The sequence below is a fragment of the Bos grunniens genome, chromosome 5 (genome assembly GCF_055505025.1).
Source record: "Bos grunniens cultivar Pamir isolate PY7600 chromosome 5, Bosgru_T2T1.0, whole genome shotgun sequence".
Classification (NCBI taxonomy): domain Eukaryota; kingdom Metazoa; phylum Chordata; class Mammalia; order Artiodactyla; family Bovidae; genus Bos; species Bos grunniens.
This window is the reverse complement of record NC_141169.1, coordinates 35,480,425-35,504,021: the sequence shown is the minus strand read 5'-3', so window position 1 is coordinate 35,504,021 and position 23,597 is coordinate 35,480,425. Positions and strand designations below refer to the sequence as shown.

Below are 23,597 nucleotides of genomic sequence, written 5' to 3'. Positions count from 1 at the left end.
TTCACAACCCAGATAATCACGATGGTTTTATCACTGACCTAGAGCCAGACATCCTGCAATGTGAAGTCAAGTGGGCATTAGAAAACATCACTAGGAACAAAGCTAGTGGAGGTGATGGAATTCCAGTTGAGCTATTTCAAATCCTGAAAGACGATGCTGTGAAAGTGCTGCACTCAATATGCCAGCAAATTTGGAAAACTCAGCAGTGGCCACAGGACTGGAAAAGGTCAGTTTTCATTCCAATCTCAAAGAAAGGCAATGCCAAAGAATGCTCAAACTGCTGCACAATTGCACTCATCTCACACGTTAGTAAAGTAATGCTAAAAATTCTCCAAGCCAGGCTTCAGCAATACCTGTTCCGGGAACTTCCAGATGTTCAAGCTGGTTTTAGAAAAGGCAGAGGAACCAGAGATCAAATTGCCAACATCCGCTGGATCATCAAAAAAGCAAGAGAGTTCCAGAAAAACATCTATTTCTGCTTTATTGACTATGCCAAAGTCTTTGACTATGTGGATCACAATAAACTGTGGAAAATTCTGAGAGAGATGGGAATACCAGACCACCTGATCTGTCTTTTGAGAAATCTATATGCAGGTCAGGAAGCAACAGTTAGAACTGGACATGGAACAACAGACTGGTTCCAAATAGGAGAAGGAGTTACGTCAAGGATGCTTATTGTCACCCTGCTTATTTAACTTCTATGCAGAGTACATCATGAGAAAGGCTGGGCTGGAAGAAGCACAAGCTGGAATCAAGATTGCTGGGAGAAATATTGATAACCTCAGATATGCAGATGACACCACCCTTATGGCAGAAAGTGAAGAGGAACTAAAAAGCCTCTTGATGAAAGTGAAAGAGGAGGGTGAAAAAGTTGGCTTAAAACTCAACATTCAGAAAACTAAGATCATGGCATCTGGTCCCATCACTTCATGGGAAATAGATGGGGAAACACTGGAAACAGTGTCAGACTTTATTTTGGGGGGCTCCAAAATCACTGCAGATGGTGACTGCAGCCATGAAATTAAAAGACGCTTACTCCTTGGAAGAAAAGTTATGACCAACCTAGACAGCATATTGAAAAGCAGAGACATTACTTTGCCAACAAAGGTCTGTCTAGTCAAAGCTATGGTTTTTCCAGTGGTCATGAATGGATGTGAGAGTTACGCCAAAGAATTGGTGCTTTTGAACTGTGGTGTTGGAGAAGACTCTTGAGAGTCCTTTGGACTGCAAGGAGATCCAACCAGTCCATTCTAAAGGAGATCAGTCCTGGGTGTTCATTGGAAGGGCTGATGCTAAAGCTGAAACTCCAATACTTTGGCCACCTTGTGCATAGAGTTGACTCGTTGGAAAAGACCCTGATGCTGGGAGGGATTGGGGGCAGGCGGAGAAGGGGACAACAGAGGATGAGATGGCTGGATGGCATCACCGACTCGATGGACATGAGTTTGAGTAAACTCCGGGAGTTGGTGATGGACAGGGAGGCCTGGCGTTTTGTGATTCATGGGGTCGCAAAGAGTCGGACTCGACTGAGCGACTGAACTGAACTGAACTGGCAAACTTGTACTCATGTTTTACTCCAATAAAATCCATGAGCCCTGCTTCTGTCACACAGGGCCCCTTCCATGGAGACTGACCATCAAGTACCTTCAATCTTCCTCCCGTGTTCAGGGACATGCCCCACCACAAGGTTCTGCTATCTAAAAAAAGATCCAAACACCCTGATTACCAGTGATTCATCCAGAACTAGACTGAATTCGAACCAAAATTAGATTAACTAGGTTCTACTTCTAGAGATTTGGATTCAGAGACATTAATTAAACTCTGTTCATCAATAGAAGTAAAAACATGCCTATTTAGGGATTGTGGAGTAGGCACCTTCTTCTAGAACCAAAGGAAGGAATCCGATCTTTGCTTAGCTTTGCTACCAGAAGCATTACATTGCTGCTTTACTCTGTCTGTTTAAAACTCCAGTGTTTTTATTTTCCACCCAACTTCTAATTTTGTAAATTTTCAAACACACAGAAAGTTAAAAGAATAATATACAAAAATCTTTACACACTTTACCCAGATTATTGATGTTTTGTCACATTTGCTTGCTTAATCCGCTCTCTCCATACACACACACACGGACACACACATTTTGAGCTGAAGCATTTAAAATTAAATTGCAGAAGTCATGACACATAACCCTAGATACTTTAGCAAGTTTATCTTAAGAATAAAATAGTCTCCTTCATAATCCCACATTAAAGAAATATAATCCAATATTATTATATTTTCCCACTTGACACCAAAATGTCTTTCATAACTATTTTTAAATCTCTGATCTAGAATCCAATCAAGGTTTTAGCATTACATTTAGTTATTACACCTCTTTAGTTTGTTTTAATATATAATAGGCTGTCTTTTTGTTTTTCATGGCCTTTTTTTGGTTAAGAACCTAGGCCAACTGTCCCACAGCATATCTTTTTTAGATTCTGGATTTGGTTGTTTCCTCATGATTAGAGTCAAAATATTGCAAAAGTACTACATAGACAATGCTGTGTATTCCTTATTGCATCATATAAAATGAGCTTACTTTTCATTAGAGATGCTAAGTTTGACCCTTAATGGCAACCCACTCCAGTGTTCTTGCCTGGAGAATCCCATGGATGGAGAAGCCTAGTAGGCTGCAGTCCGTGGGGTCGCACAGAGTCAGACTGAAGCGACTTAGCAGCAGCAGCAGCAAAGGTTATGCTGGATGGCATCACCAACTCAATGGACGTGAGTCTGAGTGAACTCCAGGAGTTGGTGATGGACAGGGAGGCCTGGCATGCTGCAGTTCATGGGGTCGCAAAGAGTCGGACACAACTGAGCGACTGAACTGAACTGAACTGAAAGGTAACTTTTCCCTTTATAACAAGTGAGTAATCTGTGGGGTGATATTCTGAATAACTAGTTCCCCAAAAACTTTTACCCAGTGGTTTTAAGATTATTAATCCTTAATCCATTCTGAAGGAGATCAGCCCTGGGTTTTGAGGGAATGATGCTAAAGCTGAAACTCCAGTACTTTGGCCACCTCATGCAAAGAGTTGACTCATTGGAGAAGACTCTGATGCTGGGAGGGATTGGGGGCAGGAGGAGAAGGGGATGACAGAGGATGAGATGGCTGGATGGCATCACTGACTCCATGGACGTGAGTCTGAGTGAACTCCGGGAGTTGGTGATGGACAGGGAGGCCTGGCGTGCTGCGATTCATGGGGTTGCAAAGAGTTGGACACAACTGAGTGACTGAACTGAACTGAACTCACTCAGTTATTAAGTTGTGGGGTTATAAAATAGTGATTTTCTATTCTGTCTACAACTTAGTTGGCATTCTTCATTTTTAAAAAAGCTTTCTTATTCCATCCCACTCCCCTTTATGACTCATGGATTTTTGTTCTTGCTTTTTTAAAACAATTTTTTTATTGGAGTATAGTTAATCTACAATATTGTGTTAGTTTCAGTATACAGCAAATAATTCAGTTATATATATTCTTTTTCAGACTTTTTCCTTGTAAGATATTGAATATAGTTCCCTGTACCACACAGTAGGTCCTTGTTGCTTATTTTAGATACAATAGTGTGCATATATTAATCCCAAAACTCTTAATTTAACTCTCTTCCTGCTATTCTCTTTGGTAACCATAAATTTGTTTTCCATGTCTATGAGTCTGTTTTATAAATAACTTCACTTGTATCATTTTTTAAAGATTTCACATATAAATGATACCACATAATATTTGCCTTTCCTTGTCTGGCTTACTTCACTTAGCATGATAATCTGTAGGTCCATCCATGTTCCTGTAAATGGCATTATTCATTCTTTATATGGTTCAGTAATATTCCATTATAAACATGTGTGTGTATACATATATTTATGGCCACATAATATTCCATTGTGTATATATACACAATGGAATGGAGTATATACATATATCTCACATCTTCTTATCCATTCACCTGTCAGTGGACATTTAGGTTGCTTCTATGTCTTAGCTATTGCAAATAGTGCTGCTATGAACATTGGGATGCATGGCTCTTTTTGTTTTTTTTTTTTACCGCCACCAGGGCTCTCCCGCAGCCGGTGCCCCTCCGCACCAGAGCGTGGAGGTGTCCGCATGGCTCTTTTTGAATTAAGAGTTTCTCTGGATATATGCCCAAGAGTGGGACTGAAAGATCATATGGTAGCTTTATTTTTAGTTTTCTAAGGAACCTCCATACTGTTCTCCACAGTGGCTGTACCAATTTACATTCCCACCGACAGTGTAGAAGGGTTCTCTTTGCTCACACTTTCTTCAGCACTTAGTATTTGTAGACTTTTTAATGACGGCCATTCAGACTGGTGCAAGGTGATACCTCAATATAGCTTTGATTTGTATTTCCCTAATAATTAACATTATTGAGCACTTGTTCATGTGCCTGTTGGCCATCTGTATATTTTCTTTGGAGAAATGCCTGTTGAAGTCTTCTGCCCATTTTTTGATTGGGTATTTGTTTTTTTGTTATTAAGCTGTATGAGCTGTCTGTGTATTTTAGAAATAAATCTCTTGTCAGCAGCTACATTTGCAAGTATATTCTTCCAGTCTGCAGGTTGTCTTTTCATTTTGTTCACGGTTTCCTTTGCTGTGCAAAAAGCTTTTACGTCTAATTAGGTCCAATTTATTTTTGTTTTTATTTCCATTACTCTAGGAGACAAGTCCCCCCAAATATTGCTGCATTTAATGACAGCTTTCTGCCTATGTTTTCCCTGTAGGAAATGGGAATGGCTCCCGACTCCAGTATTCTTGCCTTGGGAATTTCATGGACAGAGAAGCCCGGTGGGCTGCAGTCCTGTGGGGTTGCTAAGAGTCAGACACGACTGAACGACTAACACTTTCACAAACAGTGTGCTTTATGGTGTTCAAAGTCCCAAATGTGAATTATAGAATTGAATCTCAAAGACTGTAGGCATTAAACCAAGCAAGAGAACAAAACATAATGGCTAGAACATGGGTTTTCAAAGCAGACAGCTCCTCAGGACTCTGTCACTTAAAGCAAATTACTTAAATGCATGGGGCTTCTGCTTCTTCACCTACAAAATAATGCTAAAAATAACTACTTCATCGGGCAGGGATCTAGTCTGTTTGGTGCACAGCTGCATCCCCAAGCCCTTCGTCATGCAGGAGACCCTTAATAAATACGTGTTTGTTGACTATACAAAACATCTAGAACAATGACTGCTATATAATAGTAGCACCACAAAGGAGTCGCTAAAGAAAGAAGAGCTTTAAAAAACAAGATAAATAAAAGCAGAAGGTGTTCTTAATACAGTATATAAGAGAGTACTACAGTATATAAGAGAGTACATGACATTTATATGAAGAACACATTTTACTGACAATGATGTAAAGTTCTCATCCTAAAGTTTACTAGCATCATAATTTGTTTTAAAAGATTACATTTTGGAAGATGCTGAGACCAGTGCAAATGAAGTCCTTATTTCCAGAACTTAGAAACTAAAGACAATTTAAGCCTTGGAAAATTAGAAGTAGATGCCAGCTCTTATCTTCATCTGGTGTTTTATGAGAGCCATTCAGTGATGTACATGGTTGTGTCTGAATAATCTACCAGATGGTCCAGCTGTGAGAATGTTATTGTTTTCTACCAATTCGTATTATTCCCATGGTTTCACAAGTTCTAGTTTTTGAACCATCAAAAGCTACCACAGTTTTTTCCTTAGGCTAAGGCAAAATAATAGGTTTCCCAAATCCATCACGAAAGGCCTGACAGATCTATAGGTGAATTCACAGGCAAATGTCAATGCTTTTTATAATCTCTTTTAAAGATTGTATGTTTTGTTTACAAGGCCTTTTCCTCACTAGAGGAACTAAAGTTTCTATAGAGAATTCTCATATGAGTGGGCTGTGTACCTTAGCCACCCCTATCAATTAGTTAATGCACTTTCTGGGAAACAATCCCTGTGTCTCAAAGGCCATTTTGTTATTTCTCTTTACTCTTTCTTCCTCAGTGCAGAACTGCTTACCTAACGTTATTTGAGTGAGTACGCTGGTCATTCAAAGGCACTATATGTTCCCAGCTATCTGTATCCTACAAGAAAGTAAGCAATAAGAACTCACATAGTGTGAACTAGAGTCTAATAATTAGTATCTTATGCATTAGTAGATTCAGGGCTGAGGGCTATGCAGCCATTCAAACAGTTAAGCATGAATTACCACACTATAATTCAGAGCCTTAAGCCTTTTTCTACACATAGAAACAGATGTCTCTTTTGCTAGAAGAGGGAAACCAGTAGTAATGTGGATGAAAAAAATAATGTTGTTGTTGTTGTTGTTGTTTTTTAATTCCAGAGTGACCCCATTTACAGCACCCAGAACTAAAGCACATAATATTCATCCAAATCCCCCTGAAGCAGCCCTTACCTACATTGATCCCAGGCCTCTGCCTTCCTGGGGTATTTGCAGGGCCAGCAATGAATCTGAGCATTTACCCAGGTCATATAATTGCCCCTTGTACCTGCACAAAGGCGTTCTTGTAACAATAAAACACACAAAAAACAATGTCCTCCAAACCCAGACTCCACTGGAGACTACAGTTAAGCATGTTCCTATTTGTAAATGTCCAAGAATAGTCCCCCAAGGCATTTCAGAGAAAGCAGGCACCCTCAAAGCCTCTTGTTAGAGCCTGCAAGGTCCTATACCATCTGGCCCCAGCCTGTGTGTCAAACCCAATTACCCTGCATCTCTGCTCTCCCACGTTGCTCCAGCCACACCTCCCACCTTCCTGTTCCTCACAAGAGTCAAGCATACACACGCATCAGGGTATCTCTCCTTCCTTCTGCCTGGACAACTCTTCAATCAGACATCTGTATGGCAAGCTACCTCACTTCATTCAGGTATTGGTTCAAATGTCAACTCCTTAGAGATGAAGGAAAGATATGTAATAAGGAGTAGAATAAGGACTAAAAAAGAAGGCCTCAGAGAGCCCTTTCTAAACCATAATTCATAAACACATTTCATGCAACTTTTTTTGTTTCTTTACCATTTTTCCCTCACAAGCATTTACGACTGCTGCTGCTGCTAAGTCGCTTCAGTCGTGTCCAACTCTGTGCGACCCCATAGACTGCAGCCCACCAGGCTCCGCCGTCCCTGGGATTCTCCAGGCAAGAACACTGGAGTGGGGTGCCATTTCCTTCTCCAAGGAAAAGTGAAAAGTCAAAGTGAAGTCGCTCAGTCGCATCGGACTCATAGCGACCCCATGGACTGCAGCCTACCAGGCTCCTCCATCCATGGGATTTTCCAGGCAAGAGTACTGGAATGGGCTGCCATTGCCTTCTCCTACCTTGTTTTAAACTATGTATGTATACGTTGGAGTCTGTCTCTTTCACTCCATGGTAAACGCCATGAACCCAGTTCCTTTATTGTTTTGTTCTCTGCTTTTTAGCATCAGCCTTAGAAAAATGCCTGACACATAGTAGGCCCTAAAATTCTTGTTAAATGGAAGAATGAATGAATGCACTCCATTCAAGAAATGAAAGACAAATTTTTTTTTCTTTTAAAGAAATGAAAACACAAGTCTTTCAACTCAGCATTTGACTGCTTTCCTCATTATATCCTTTTTCCACTTGAATGACCAACTTGTTTGTGACGTAATGATCGGGGCACACCTCCAAGTATTTGCTCTGGAAATGGATAAAATCTGGTGCCCCTTCCACTTACAGTGACTGTAAATTGGAAAGAAAAGCAAAAGTTCTCCAACCTGAGCCTGTTCTTAAATATGATCTTGAATTTTGAAGTATTTAAAGACAAGCTGTCATTTCAAAGCTTCCACTGGTTCTTTGGAGAGCTTAAAAAAGGAACCTAGGGAAACACATTAATGGGATTTTGACTGTGAATGACAACACATTGGGTTTGTCTTGGAATGAGACTTGAGGTTAAGGAAACTAAATTTCTCAGCATAGTAACTAAGAAAAATTTTCTGCTTGTACCAAAATTCCCAGAAGAAAGATTTTTAGATTTGAGGAAGAAAGAAGATGGGAGAAGCAACTTTGTTGGAAAAAGTATGACAAGATGGTGACAGCTGAAGAGGGAGACAGAAAGGAGAATATAAAAATAAAATTATGGTTCCACTTTGCCTCTGCATGTAGGTACAAAAATCCTAAATAAAATATTAGTCACAAATTCTACAATGTTCTGTTCAGTTCAGTTGCTTAGTCGTGTCTGACTGTTTGCAACCCCATGAATCGCAGCACGCCAGGCCTCCCTGTCCGTCACCAACTCCCAGAGTTCATTCAAACTCACGTCCATCGAGTTCGTGATGCCATCCAGCCATCTCATCCTCTGTCGTCCCCTTCTCCTTCTGCCCCCAGTCCCTCCCAGCATCAGAGTCTTTTCCAATGAGTCAACTCTTCGCATGACATGGCCAAAGTACTGGAGTTTCAGCTTCAGCATCATTCCCTCCAAAGAAATCCCAGGGCTGATCTCCTTTAGAATGGACTGGTTGGATCTCCTTGCAGTCCAAGGGACTCTCAAGAGTCTTCTCCAACACCACAGTTCAAAAGCATCAATTCTTTGGCGCTCAGCTTTCTTCACACTCCAACTCTCACATCCATACATGACCACTGGAAAAACCATAGCCCTGACTAGATGGACCTTTGTTGGCAAAGTAATGTCTCTGCTTTTGAATATGCTATCTAGGTTGGTCATAACTTTCCTTCCAAGGAGTAAGCGTCTTTTAATTTCATGGCTGCAATCACCATCTACAATGTTAAATGTATCTAATGCATAAAATAGATTAATTAGTTATGTAATAAAATTATAGAACAAACAATAAAATACATCAAAATAATATAGCCAAGAATGTAAGGAACACCATCAGAAAATCAATATAGGAAAATATATTATTGTAATTTGTGGCATTAATAAAGGGGAAATAATGTGATTATCTCAATTTGGGCTTCCCTCAGAAGTAAAGAATCTACCTGCAGTGTGGGAGACCTGGGTTTGATGCCTGGGTTGGGAAGATCCCCTGGAGAAGGGAATGGCTATCCACTCCAGTATTCTTGCCTGGAGAATTCCTTGCAGAGGAGCCTGGAAGGCTACAGTCCATAGGGTCACAAAGAGTTGGACATGACAGCGACTTTCACTTTATACAGAAAAACATTTGATGAAGTTAATGCCTACTAAGATAAAAAATAATAATAATGATAACAAGCTATGCATAGTAAAAAAAATCCTTGGTAAAAGTTTTATACCAAAACCCACAATGCCATACTTAATGAAGGACTTTTAGAGTCATACTTTTTTTTTTTTTTAAACTTTACAAAATTGTATTAGTTTTGCCAAATATCGAAATGAATCCACCACAGGTATACATGTGTTCCCCATCCTTTTTAAGATTAGGAACAAGGTAAGGAGACCAGTGTTACCTACTACTGGATACAGTATCAGAGGTCATGGCCAAAATGATAGGGAAAGAAAAATAGGAAAAATGTGTTTATTGGTATTTACATGCTATATATTTTCCTTTACATACTGCTGTGGGTGCATTCCACAAATTTCTATATACTTTATTTTCACTTTTATTCAAATAAAAGTATTTTCTAATTTTCCTCATGACCTTCTCCTTGATCCATACATGGATTCCTTAGAGGTGTGTTGATTTATTGCAAATATTTGGGGATTTTCCAGATATTTTTCTATTGTTAACTTCTCATTTAATTCCATTATGATCAGAAAAATTACTTTGTATGATTTCAATTATTTTAAATTTTTAAAGGTTTGCTTTATGGCCCAGAATATAGTCTATCTTGGTGAATGTTCCACGTGCATTGAAAAGAATGTATTCTGCTGCTATTGGGTGTGTGCTGTGCTTCATCACTCAGTCATGTCCTACTCTTCATGACCCTATGGACTGCAGCCTGCCAAGCTCCTCTGTCCATGGAATTCTCCAGGCAAGAATACTGGAATGGGTTGCCATGCCCTCCTCTAGGGGATCTTCCCAACCCAGGGATGGAACCCAGGTTTCTCACATTGCATGCAGATTCTTTACTGTCTTGAGCCACCAGGGAAAGTTATTGGGTTTCAGTTCAGTTCAGTTCAGTTCAGTCGCTCAGTCGTGTCCAACTCTGCGACCCCATGAACTGCAGCATGCCCAGCCTCTCTGTCCCTCACCAACTCCCGGAGTTCACTCAAACTCATGTCCATTGAGTTGGTAATGCCATCCAGCCATCTCATCCTCTGTCGTCCCCTTCTCCTCTTGCCCCCAATCCCTCCCAGCATCAGAGTCTTTTCCAATGAGTCAACTCTTCACATAAGGTGGCCAAAGTACTGGAGTTTCAGCTTTAGCATCATTCCTTCCAAAGAACACCCAGGACCGATCTCCTTTAGAATGGACTGGTTGGATCTCCTTGCAGTCCAAGGGACTCTCAAGAGTCTTCTCCAATACCACAGTTCAAAAGCATCAGTTCTTTGGCGCTCAGCTTTCTTTACAGTCCAACTCTCACATCCATACATGACCACTGGAAAAACCATAGCCTTGACTAGACGGACCTTTGTTGGCAAAGTAATGTCTCTGCTTTTGAGTATGCTATCTAGGTTGGTCATAACTTTGCTTCCAAGGAGTAAGCGTCTTTTAATTTCATGGCTGCAATCACCATCTGAAGTGATTTTGGAGCCCCCCAAAATAAAGTCTGACACTGTTTCCACTGTTTCCCCATCTATTTCCCATGAAGGGTTTATTGTATGATAAATGTCAATTAGGTCATAGTTGATAGAGTTCTTTCAGTACTATATATCCTTAATAATTTTATGCTGTCTTGGTCTACCAATTATGGAGGAGAGAGGAGTACTAAAGCTTCCAACTGTAATTGTAAATTTCCCTATTTTTCCTTCTAGCTGTAACAATTTTCAAGGCTCTATTTTTATGTGTATACACATTTAGGATTGTTACATCTTCTTGATGCACTGATCCCTTATCATCATGTAATGTTCTTCTTTATCTCTGGTAACTCCCGTATTCTTGCCTGGAGAATTCCATGGACAGAGGAGCCTGGCAGTCTACAGTCCATGGGATTGCAAAGAATCAGACATGACAGGGCAACTAACACTTTCATTTTTGTACCTTCTTGATACACTGACCCCCTTATCATCACATAATCTTCTTCTTTATCCCTGGTAACAGTCCTTGTTCTGAATTTCACTTTGTATAAGATTAATATAACCACTACAACTTTCTTTTGATCAGTGTTTGCATGGTTTGTCTTTTTCTACCCTTTCATTTTCAATCTACCCATGTCATTATTATTGAAATGAGTTTCTTATAGACAGTTGGGTCATTGTTTAAATCCATTCTGCCAATCTTTGTTTTTTCATTCGTGTATTCAGATCATTTACATTTAATGTAATTAATGATATGATTGATAGTCAATCATTTTGCTAGCTGCTTTCTATTTGCTTTGTCTATTCTGGGTTCCTTTCTTCCTGCATTTTTCTTCTTGCTTTATATCTCCACAATTGGCATTTTTGGAAAATTTTTAGTGGTTACCCTAGGGCTTATAATGTATACAACTCTAAATAAGATTGCTTCATGTTTAGTATCAGAACTTAACCTTGCAACAGTATACTCCCATAGTTTTCCTCCCATCTTTTTAAAGAAGTTTTCATATATCTTACTTTTAAACCAAACTATATTGCTACATTTTTACAGATACTATTTGCCTGTTAGAGCAAGTAAAAATAAGAAAAATGTATTTCATATTTACTTTCCTAAGATCTTCATTTCCCCATGTAGATCCAGGTTTCTATCTGATATCATCTTCCTTCAACTTCAAGAGCTCCCTTTAACATTTACTGTAATGGAGGTTTTCCAGCAAAGAAATCTCTCAGCTTTTTTTTTTGTTCACCAAAACACTTTGCTTCATTATTTCTTCTCTGTTTTTTGATACTTTCATTGAATTCTGGATTGACTATTTTTCTTTCAGCACTTTATAGGCTCAATTGTCTTCTAGTTTCTGATGAGAAGTCAATTGTTGTGGGCTGAATTGTGTCCCTCCTAAATTCATATGTTGCAGCTCTAATCTCCATTATCTCAGAATATGACTGTATTTGAAAATAAAGTTAAAATCAGGCCATTGGGGTGGACTCTAATCCAATTCTACTGGTACCCTTAAAATGACGGGAAATGTGGACATAGCGACCCCAGAGATGCAAATGCTTAGAGGAAAGACCACATGAGACATAGCAAGAAGGTGGCTATCTAAAAGCCAAGGCAAGAGATCTTGGAGGAAAGAAATTCTACCAGCCTCTTGATCTTGGTCCCTCAGCCTCCAGAACTGAGACCATTAACTTCTGTTTTTTAAGCCACCTAGTCTGTGATATTCTGTTATGGCATCCCTAGCAAGCTAAAACGTGTGAATTTTTATTTTTTTCTTCTGTATGTAATGTATTTTATTTCTCTGGGTGCCTTTGAGATTTCTTCTCATCTTTGATTTTTAGTTGCTTGAATATGATGGTCTAGATATGAATTTATCCCTTTGGTCATTCTCTGGGTTTCTTTGTTTAATTGTTTCACTGTTTTTGGAAATTCTCAGCCATTATCTCTTCAAAGGTTTCTTCTATCTCATCTTCACTCTCTTCTCCTTGGACTCCAAAAACCCCACATATCTTAGATTGTTTAATATCATTCCAGAGATCTTAGATACCAAGTTATAGTTTTCTTTTTTTCCCACTTCTCTTTCTTTATATTCAGTTTAGGTAAATTCTATAGATCTACCTTCAGGTTCTTTTTCCATTTGGCTATTTCTTATAGTTTCCATGTGTTTGCCGATCTCCCTGACTGTGTATATTGTGCATTATTTCCAAAAGAACCTTTACCACATGAATCATAATTGCTTTAAATTCTCTGTTCAATAGTTCCAACATCTGAGTCATTTATGAATCTGACTGTGTTGATAATTTTGTCTCTTAACAGTGAGTTCTCTTTCTTGCGTGTTTGTAATTTTTCACTGAATGCTGGACATCATATATAACAAAGTAGAGACTGAGGTAAATAGTATTTGTGCCTGGAATTTGAAAATGAGTACAGTTTTACTCCTTCTCAGCCTTCCGGCTGTGTGTGTGTGTGTGTGTGTGTGTGTGTGCGCGCGCGCGCGTGCACGTGCGTGGTAGGGGAGGTGGACGTGGTGCTAAGAGGGAGATAGTGGGTCTAGTCAGGGGTTGAGCCGGGTTTAGGTTTTATCTCTGTTCTGATTATCTTCAATGTGCCACTCTTTTCAAACTCCTCTAGCTTCACCTGTACTTATGTGGAGACTGGCTTGGCAGAGGGGTTTTCTCAACATTCCTAAAACTTCCTATTCAGCTTTACATCTTACCTCTGGACCTGTACCTTAGAAAAGGCCTGCCCCTCCCCAAGAAGACTGCTGTTGCTTATTTCTTGGTGCTTTTCACCTTGTTGGGAGTGGGGGATGGGGGAAAGAGGAAGGAGATTGTTGTCTTCATCCAGGCTCTGCTATTGCTGCTGCTAAGTTGCTTCTGCTGCTGCTGCTGCTGCTAAGTCACTTCAGTCGTATCCGACTCTGTGCGACCCCATAGACAGAAGCCCACCAGGCTCCCCCGTCCCTGGGATTCTCCAGGCAAGAACACTGGAGTAGGTTGCCATTTCCTTCTCCAATGCATGAAAGTGAAAAGTGAAAGTGAAGTCGCTCAGTCATGTCCGACTATTAGTGACCCCATGGACTGCAGCCTACCAGGCTCCTCCATCCATGGGATTTTCCAGGCAAGAGTACTGGAGTAGGGTGCCATTGCCTTCTCCGCATCCAGCCTCACTCTTAAGCAAACTCTGTGTCCCCGCATCTCAGAGGTAAGACTTTTTTAATAATCCTACCTCTCACCCAGGTATGAGGCATAAGAGACCTCTAAAGGCCTAGGTCAGTTGGTTTCTTGTCCCTTCCCTTGAAATGGAGGGCTTTTTCCCCTCCTACTAACCCTTCAACCACAGAGGTGTTCAGTGTCTTAAGGGGTTTCAGGCTCTCCCTCCAGGGCCTTAATGACTTCATCCTTCTAAATAAAAAAGGATCCAGGCAGAGCGTCATGGCTTTTCCATAGAAGGAACTGTTTTCCTCCTCTAATCCTGCATCACAGATGTTGCCTTTCTCCAGGTTTCCACCTACACTTAATCTTTCTTGTGAGCATTGGTAAAGAAGGGCTTATGAGTAGATGTAGATTTTCCTTGCTCATGTGGTGTCTGGGTGTTCTGTATTGTCACACTAACCCATCCTTAGCTGCTAGCAGTTCATTACAACATTTAACTTAATTCTTCTTACCTGCTGGCACGGTGGCTCCTGATCTGTGCCAGGACTGCACCCTGCCTCTCCTTGGGGAACCCTGGCCTTCCTTTGACTTCAGGATGGCTAGTTTCTCTGTGAACTCAATTTTTCTGACAGATTCAAGAAAATTTATGGTTTTGTCAATTATTAAAGCTTTTCTTGTTGGTAGAATGGGAGCAACATTCTTTCCAGCTTTCTACATCCTATTTGGAAACCATAAATTCTAATATTCATTTTTGGATTGCATCCTGTTCCATGCTTTAATTTCTCACTGAGTCCCTGCCTTTCAGTAAAAGTCCATTACATCCTATAGCATTGTCAGAGGGGCTTTTAAAAAGAAGGAAAAAAAAAACATGCTTTGGATGAAGCAGTAGAGGCAGGGCCAGTAGGTGGCAGATGACCACAAGGTGATCAAAAATTATGTTGACAGCAAGTATATGCAATCACGGGCAAAAGACAATCATTGGAAAAATATACTTCTTCCCAAACTGGAGAGAATTTGATGACTTTCCACAGTTGTACTGTTTAAGAGGAAGAATAAATGGGCATTGTTGGAGAACTTGGGCTAATCAAATTAAGGGATATAGACAAATCATTGTAGCTGTTTTAAGTAACATATCTGTGGTCTAAAGATAGGAGATTAACCTCTTTGCATACAGGAAGCTAATATTAAAATCACAAGCTTATTTAGGCCTAGTTTCCACCACACTCTTCAATAGAATTATCTGAATCTCACCACAATAAAGGAAATAAGAACCTTGGGTGCCTTCTTTCTTGAAAAGTAATGATACAATTTGGGTTCTAAGGTTCTCCTCTGTATTAGGTATTCTGATGATGAAACTTGAGATTTAATTTTTATCATACTATCAAGAGGAAAGGGGATCAAACTTCAGAGGCTATCTTGGTGTCTGAGTAAGTTTTTCCAACCCAGAAAAATCAGATGGTATGATTTCTTGCTTGGTGTTTCTGGTAGAAAAGGCAATTTTCAAGACTGAAATAGCAATTTCTTAGCCATCACTGAGGCTCCTAAAATCCATTTTTTAAACTCACATAGACTTCCATGTGTAAATGAAAGAAGACTCCTGGAAATACACATTTTTCTATTTTGAGAGATAACTCACTCAAGCATAAAGTTAATACAGTTTATTACACCAAAAGTAAAGTTGCATTAGAGTCAACTCCTAACAGATGAGTAAACACACTTCACAAGAACACAGCTGACATGTCTGCTATGCTTCAGCTTCAATGCCTCCTCAAATATTTCATTCCTGCTTCAGCCCTGCTGACATCAGACAGCCCTATCCTCCTTAGAGAGGTTTTTGAAACACACTTAGATCCTTGAAACTTTAGAGCTGTGTTAGGTGGATGACTAGCCTTTTCTTATTCTGAGTGAGACAAGTATTCAATAGTGCCTAACTCATTCAGTTGCTGTAAGGAGAGTTGTATGCAGGGCACTTAGAGTACATGCGGTAGAGGTTGGATATTTACTAAAATCATCATCATCATCATCATTTTTACAACATCAAATATCAGGTCAACTTGCCACCCATCTTATTCATTCTTGAGCATCATCTGTGTGCCAGAATCTATTCTAAGGGCTTGTGGGTAGTAAGGACAGAACACAGACCTTGTCTCCTTTACGACCTGACAGCAAGACACTTCATCTCCTGCACCTGGGTCTCATCCTCAATAAAATGAGACTAACCAGGAAGACTAGGGTGAGGTACACAAGACGCTGGCACAAACTGGAGAATGAGTGTCTCCTTAAATTTTGTACCCTAGGCACTTTCCTTGCCTCACCTTCACCCAAGCATCTAGGAATAGTAAAACATACCGCACGTGGTTAGTGTACCATCACGGAGTTGAGGAAGCAGAGAGCAGATCATATTTGCCTGGTATGGAAGTGGGATGAACAGACTTGTCCAATGAGGGAATTATTAAGCTGAGTCCTAAAGGACGAGAAGTTCACTAGGAAAGCATTTCCTGTAGGTATATCAAGGAGTGAATGATGGGTTGGAAAATGACAATGTGGCTTGGAAGGAAATGATGATGAGAGTTAAAAGCTATCATTTACTCAGCACTTGCTATGTGTAGGGCATGGTTAGGCATTTTGCAAATACAGTTGACCCTCGAATAACGTGTGTTTGAACGGTGAGGATCCACTTATACAGAATTTTTTCCAATGATATGTACTCTAGCACTACATGATCCATGGTTGGTTGAATCCATGGGTGTGGAAACTCAGATACAGAGGGCTGACTATAAAATTACATATAGATTTTAAATTTCATAGAGGATTGTTGCCTCAACTCCCACACTGTTCTGAGGTCAACGGCATCATATTTAATGCTCACAATAGCCTTAAAAGGTTGGTATCATGTTTTCCATTTTACAGTATAGCCTCAAAGAGGCAAGAAAAAAAAAGTTACAGTATGTTCCATTCATGCTATAACAAATTGCCCAAAATTTGGTTGCTTAAATCAATACAACTTACTATCTTACAGTTCTAGAGGTCAGAATTCTGATACAGATCTCACTCCATTAGAATCAAGGTGTCAGTAGGGCAGCATACCTTCCTGGAGGCTCCATGGGTGAATCTATTTCCTTGCCTTTCAGCTTCTGGGTGGTGGCCTCCATCATCAAAGCCAGATGGTCAACTTCTCATATTGCATCACTCTCTATTTTGGATGTGCTGGGTCTTTATTGCTGTGTGTGGGTTTTTCTCTAGTTGTGGTGAGCCGGGATGAGTCTTCATTGTGGTGTGCTGGCTTCTCATTGGTTTTTGGAGCTCAGGCTTTAGGCGAGCTGACTTCAGTGGTTGCAGCACCTGGGCTCAGTACCTGTGCATGGGCTTAGTTGCTCTGCTGCATCTGGGATCCTTGCAGACCAGGGATTGCACCTGTGTCTCCTGCATTGGCAGGCAGACTCCTAACCACTAGACTGCCAGTAAACTCCCTATTACATCACTCTTAACCTTTATCTGTAGTCATATTTCCCTCTCATGCTTTCACTTTTTAAAGACTCTTGTGATTATATTAGGCCCACCCAGATAAGGATAATCTCCTTATTTTAATGTCAATTAATTAGCAAAATTAATTCTATCTATAATCTTAATTCCCCTTTGCCATGCAGCCTAACATATTTTCAGGTTCTAGGGATTACAGCATGGACATCTTTCTGTGTGTGGTACATGGAGGGTGATTATTCTGCCTTCCTCACATGGCTTGTCAGTGGCAGAGTTGTTAGGTTAGAGTCCATTTGGGTTTTATCCTGCGTTGGTAGGGAGGCATTGAAAGTTTTTAAGCACTGCAGTGACATAAACAAATCTGCATTTTACATAAACAATTCTTGAGTCAGAATGTAGCAAGGAACTGAAAGAGAAGACAGAATATTCGGATTAGAAAAGCTGGTAAGAATGAATGAAGCAGCAGGTTTAGAAATGGAGAAAAGCATGTGAATTGAAGGATGTTTCAGAGGCAGACATCTCAGGCCTTCATGATTAGCTGGATATGGAAAGAAAGGGAAGGATTCAAAGATGAACCCCAGATTTTCTAGTTTAGGCGACTGCAAGGGCTCTCCTTTTACTTTATATTTTTATTGACTTGCAACTGTTTTGTAATTCATTCATTCATTTATTCACCAAACATTTGTCCAGTGCCTATTAGATGGCTGACTGTTGTCACAGCACCTGGGATACATCATGAACCCAAAATGCAAAAATCCCTGCCCTGTAGGAGCTTACTTCCTACTTTCTAATGCATAAGCAATATGCATAATAAATAATATAGGTCCTATTGTATAGCACAAGGAACTATATTCAATATCCTGTAATAAACTATAATGGAAATGAATATGAAAAAGAATGTGTGTATATATATATATGTATAACTGAATCACTTTGATGTACAGCAGAAATTAACACAACACAACATTGTAAATCAACTATAAAAAATAAAATTATTTAAAAAGCAGGGTAAATGGTATTAGGAACAGTGAGGGTAAGAGGGGGGTGCAACTGTTATAGGGGGGTCAGAGTGAGACTCAAGCAGAAGGTGATGTTGGAGCACAAACCTGAAGGGGTGAAGGAATCAGCCCCGGGGATGTCTCAGGAAGTGCATTCTGGGCAGAGGAAATAGCTAGTATGAGGCCCGGCTTTGGGGTGTAGCGGAGCTGGGGCTCATGTACAGTGTGTTTAAGGAAAAGAAGGAAGCAGTGCAAGTGGAGTAGCATGAGCAAGGAACAAGAGGAGATGGTCCCTATCTATCCAGTGGGGAGAAAATGACTTGCCGTGTAATTGGGCTCTTACAAGAAGGGGAAGGAGAGAGGGTGCCACACAAGTCCTGTGCTGGTTGTAGGTAGGAAGAGCTCCCTCCTCACTGCTCACTCTCTTTGGAACCTTCATCATCCATGAATCCTCTTGACATACAATGCAACTGAGGAGGTAACGTGAGCCAAGCTCTAACTATATGGCAGGCTCTATGGGAATTAACTCATTTGATCTGCAAAACAACCCTATGAGGTAGATAGGTTGACGAGCCCATATCACAACTGAGGAAAATGCACCAGACAACATAGCTAGAAAGTGAGCCTGGGATGCAATCCAAGACAGCCCAGCTTCAGTCTGCTCACTCGACTTCTCCTCCCCAGAGCTATGCTGCACAAGGAGCTGAAGGGTACTAGAAAGAAGTCCTTTCCATTTGAAATCATCCACTTCCTAATCCCTAAAATCCCATCATTAACACTTCACTCCTGCCATAAGCACTGTCCCAAACTTAAACAGGTGATAAGAAATCTCCTTATCCCCTACAGTGAACGAGTCCATCTGTCCATTCTGTAATAGCTATCGATCATCTACCAAGTGTCAGGTCTCTGGACTAGGACTTTTCTCCATGGCAGGGTGGGCATGGCAGTGAGAAAGCGTGTGTCAGAGAAGAAAAGTAGGGCCATAAGGACAAATTTCAATTATTTGAAGTTTTGCCTCAGGAGATGTCCACATTCATCACTCAGTAACCATTAAGACACCACACAGTATGATGATGCTCATCCTTTCTGCTGGATAACTCCCTCCACAGCTAAGTGCCTTACATCTAGAGTCTAGTTCTTGTCGGTTTTGTCACACTGTTATTACATACAGTAATGGTGTATAAGATATTAGCCTGTCATTATATATAAATGTGTCTAAGGAAAACTCATTTCCAAGAATCATTTTTGAAAATGAATCCAGAAGAGAGGTAAAAGCTTATTTTCTGTCTCCAAGGACAACAGAAAATAACTCTGAGGCTTGTATGAGAATCATTTAAGGTGGACTTTATGCCCCCAGGAATACCAAACCCACAAATACATTTTTGGGTGTTATGTAAAGCCCAGGAAAGAGTTAAGCTGGAGAGAAGAAGCAGCTTTCATCTCCTGCAAACTGTGCTATGCCTTGAGGATATGAATAACCCAGTCCTTTCCCCCACTTACCATCCCTCTATCTATTTTATTATGGCTAATAACACGTGACCAGAAAATCGTTTTTACCATTTTCCCTTTGGTGCCATTGAGTTTAATTTCCTTCTTTTAATAATACAGCATCAGGGATGGGTCTGACATTAGAACACTTTTCTTCCTGTTATCTATCAAAGTAACACTTTACTTGATTACAAAATATACATTTCATACAGCTCTCTAAACCCCTGGTTTGTTATATCCCTAAGGGTCAAATGCTGTGTTCCCCACATTTTCCCACTTTATTTGCTTCTGATGACTTTCACCATTGAGATGTAAACTCTATGGAAGCCAAGACGTTGTGTGTCTTGTGTCTCCAGAACACTGCCTGAATGTGGCAGGTGTTTGAGAATGCACATTGAATGACCAATAAAATGCACATCTATTCTAACCTCTTACGCCCTCTCTCCTCTGTTCATACACAAAAGAGAAAAACCTTTTTTCCACATGAAGAGTTTGTCTACAAAATGCAATGGAAATGGATTCTAATCATACCCAGAAAAATTATTGATTTTAGAATATTTGAAAGTCAAGTCCTGACTAAACCAAATACGAGCTCTGTGACATTAGATTACTTGGTTTTTCTGTGCCTCAGTTTCCTCATTTGCAAAACAGGACTAAGGATTGGATTAATCTCATAGAACTGTTGTGATCATTAGATAAGTTCATTTTAGTAAAAGGCTTAGAACCATACCAGATACACAAGACACATTCAATTAATATGAGCTATTACTTGGTTTATTATTGCCACTTTGTAATAAGTTATATTTTACATGGCTTTCTTGAGCTATTATTAATTTCTATTGTGTATTTTAAATAGAAATAATTTTATTGCTCTTTGGAATGTTACACGATCATTATAAAATATGCAGAGAGAGAATGTATTAGCTATACAGTTTTTTTTTTTAATATTTATGTATTTATTTGGCTGGGCTGTATCTTGGTTGCAGCATGCAGGATCTTTGATCTTAATTGCATAATACAGGATCTTTAACTGAAGCATGTTGTGGCATGTGGGATCATGTTCCCTGACCAGGGATCGAACACAAGTCCCCTGCATTGGGAGCACAGAATCTTAGCTCCTGGACCACCAGGGAGGTCTCACTATCCAGTTTAAAGATCTGGGCTATAGTGTTCAAGCCAAAGCTCATGTTTCTTGAAAGAAGTCTCTCTTAATTTTCAAAATGCTCTGCAGATAGAAACTTCTGAGCAAATATTGATTGAGTGATTGACCATTTCAGGAGAACTAAACAAGCAGCAGAAGCGAGCTTCAACTGCAGAAAGTTTTATTTCTAAATTTTATCTAAAACTTTGACTAATATGATATAACTCTTTTTCAGGTTATTGTGAAGACAAAATAATGTATACAAAGTCCCTGAACCCTATAATTGCTCAATAGATGCTATCATTGCTATTAAAATAGCAACTAACAGGGAAAGAGATTAGACACTTTGTCTTGATGACTTAGTCACTGACCTATAGAAGGTGAAACAGATTCCTCTGACCACCACCCTGGGTTTGAGGATGTTTTCTTTAAGGACTAGGTATTCTACCAAAGATAAACCAGAACATGGAAATCAAAACATAGAATAACTGCTCATCCTGGCCCTTCCAGCAACCAAAATTCATCTACCTGATATTTGTTAATTAATAATATTCAAAGTATGTTTATCAAATTTGCTCCCTCTGCCTACTAACCTTGTGAAGCAGTCGCACTTTCAATTAGCATTTTGTTCCCTCATTCAGCTTGCCCACAAAAGAGAAAACTATTTAGGAAAGTATTGATAAGCACCACTGCACGTGGGAGAGGAGAAGAGAGAGGATGACTACTGAGCAAGCTTCAGTTTGTGCTTTTTATATCAGAGTCTTTTAATTCAGGGTTTTTCAACCTTGGTACTATTGCCATTTGGGGTCAAGTAATTCTTTGCTGTGGGAGCTGTTCTGTGTATTATAGGATGTTTAGCAGCATCCCTGTCCTCTACCCACTAGATGCCAGCAGCATCCCCCTCTACCAAGTTCTGACATCCTAAAATGTCTCCAGACATTGCTAAAGGTTCTACTGGGGGCAAAGCACCCTAAGGTGAGAACCACTGATAAATGCATATATGTTTTGTTTAGCATTTTACACTTTGCAAATGCATTTAATATTCACAATAGTTATGTGAGTAGGCTGGGTATATATTCTCCTCCATTTTATAGACAGGGGAAACACAATTCTGTAATACTAAATGTTGTGACATTTAAATTTAAATTTTAAACCACTGGAGATGGTATCATGGGAGAGACTGGAAGACAACAGTCTGATTATTTTAATTAAGTATTTTTAGTAAAAATACTAAGCTTCCCCCCTTTCTTGAGAATTACAAAAGGGATGATCAGGCAGCCAACCTTAAAGAGGACCCCCTAAACAAAGGACAAGTATGAGATGCAGCCACGTAATTCAGAGTTAATTTTGGATTCAATTCATTAGCTGTAAAGATAATGGTTTGAAGAAAAATTTGCCTGTTCCTGCAGAGATGGAAAATGGGATAGCATGTGAATAAATGATTCTAATAGCTGGGATGATTTATCTTTAGGAGGTAGGAGCATTCTATCTCTAAAGAAAATCTGCCCATTAATTAAAATTGTTATGGAGATGTACAAAGAAGATTAAAATAGCTTAAAGCCACAGTATCAGTGGGCCTAAAACCAATGTCTTGGAAAATAAAGAAACTTCCCGAAGACAGGGACTCATAATCTACAGATATTAAAAGAAGAGAGGTTTCTAGATGCCAGGATGAGCTGGAATCTTAAGGTGCTGGGGAAAAAGATGAGTCCAAGGTCACTGACTTTCAAGTTGAACCCCTAAGTGGTATAAGCAGGCATCTATTAATTTGTACATGTTATTTCACTCATTGTGTAGATATCAACACAGCTGCTTATTTCTGCTCCTATCTGCTGGGGCTTTTTACTACATCAGAAGTCAGGTTTGTAGACAGTGAAAATGTCATCACATTAAAAACAATCTGCTCCACATGTGTGAGATAATGGGATTGGGGGTTAATGAGCTCATGTCTGGGATATCGATCCAAATGTGAATAACTTGTAATTGGCCATCACTCAATGCCAGCTTATAACAGTCCAGGCTACATGAATGGGATACTTTATTCACTGAAATACAGAACCACAAAAAACAAAACCTGCTCACAGAATTGGCCAATTGCCAAATATCTCCCCTCTTCCCCTTCCCCTCACTTCCCTACTGCCAGTTAAATACGAAATTATAGGAAAATACAAGAAAATACATAGGCACATCATAAATCTTGGCTGAGCAGGCTCTACGTATACAATGGAAAAGCTGTGATTTATGACATAGCAAGACTCCTTCTTTTTCACCAGTAAGCATTGCTTTCATTATCTTGCTATCACAAACCCAGGTTTCAAAAGATTTGATCTCCACATACTAAGGTTATTTAAAACAAGAATGTTTTAAATAATGCCCCATCCAGCTCTAATTTCCTACAGTTCTATCCATGGCACCACCCTTTTAGATGAAGATCCTAAGAATATTATTTACACACCATACATATATACAATAGAATACTACTCAGCCATAAAACATGATGAAATAATACCATTTGCAGCAACATGTATGCAACTAGCAATTATCATATTAAGTGAAGAAAGACAAATACCATATGATATCACTTATATGTGGAATCTTAAATATGGCACAAAGGAACGTATCTATGAAACAGACACAGATAACAGACTTGTAATTGCCAAGTGG

At 39.7% G+C, this 23,597-nt stretch overlaps 1 long non-coding RNA gene across 6 annotated transcripts in view; it reads right to left on the bottom strand.

Annotated features, from left to right (window-relative positions):
• LOC147371763 (uncharacterized) overlaps positions 1 to 23,597 on the bottom strand; it is a 91,891-nt gene that overhangs the window by 26,439 nt on the left and 41,855 nt on the right. Inside the window, exon 3 of one of the 6 annotated variants that reach the window (XR_015164825.1) lies at positions 15,479 to 17,712. The exons of the other annotated variants lie outside the window; for them this stretch is intronic. This is a non-coding gene — a long non-coding RNA (uncharacterized LOC147371763). Of the gene's footprint in view, positions 1 to 15,478; positions 17,713 to 23,597 lie in introns of those variants that run through there. 6 annotated transcript variants of the gene reach the window in all.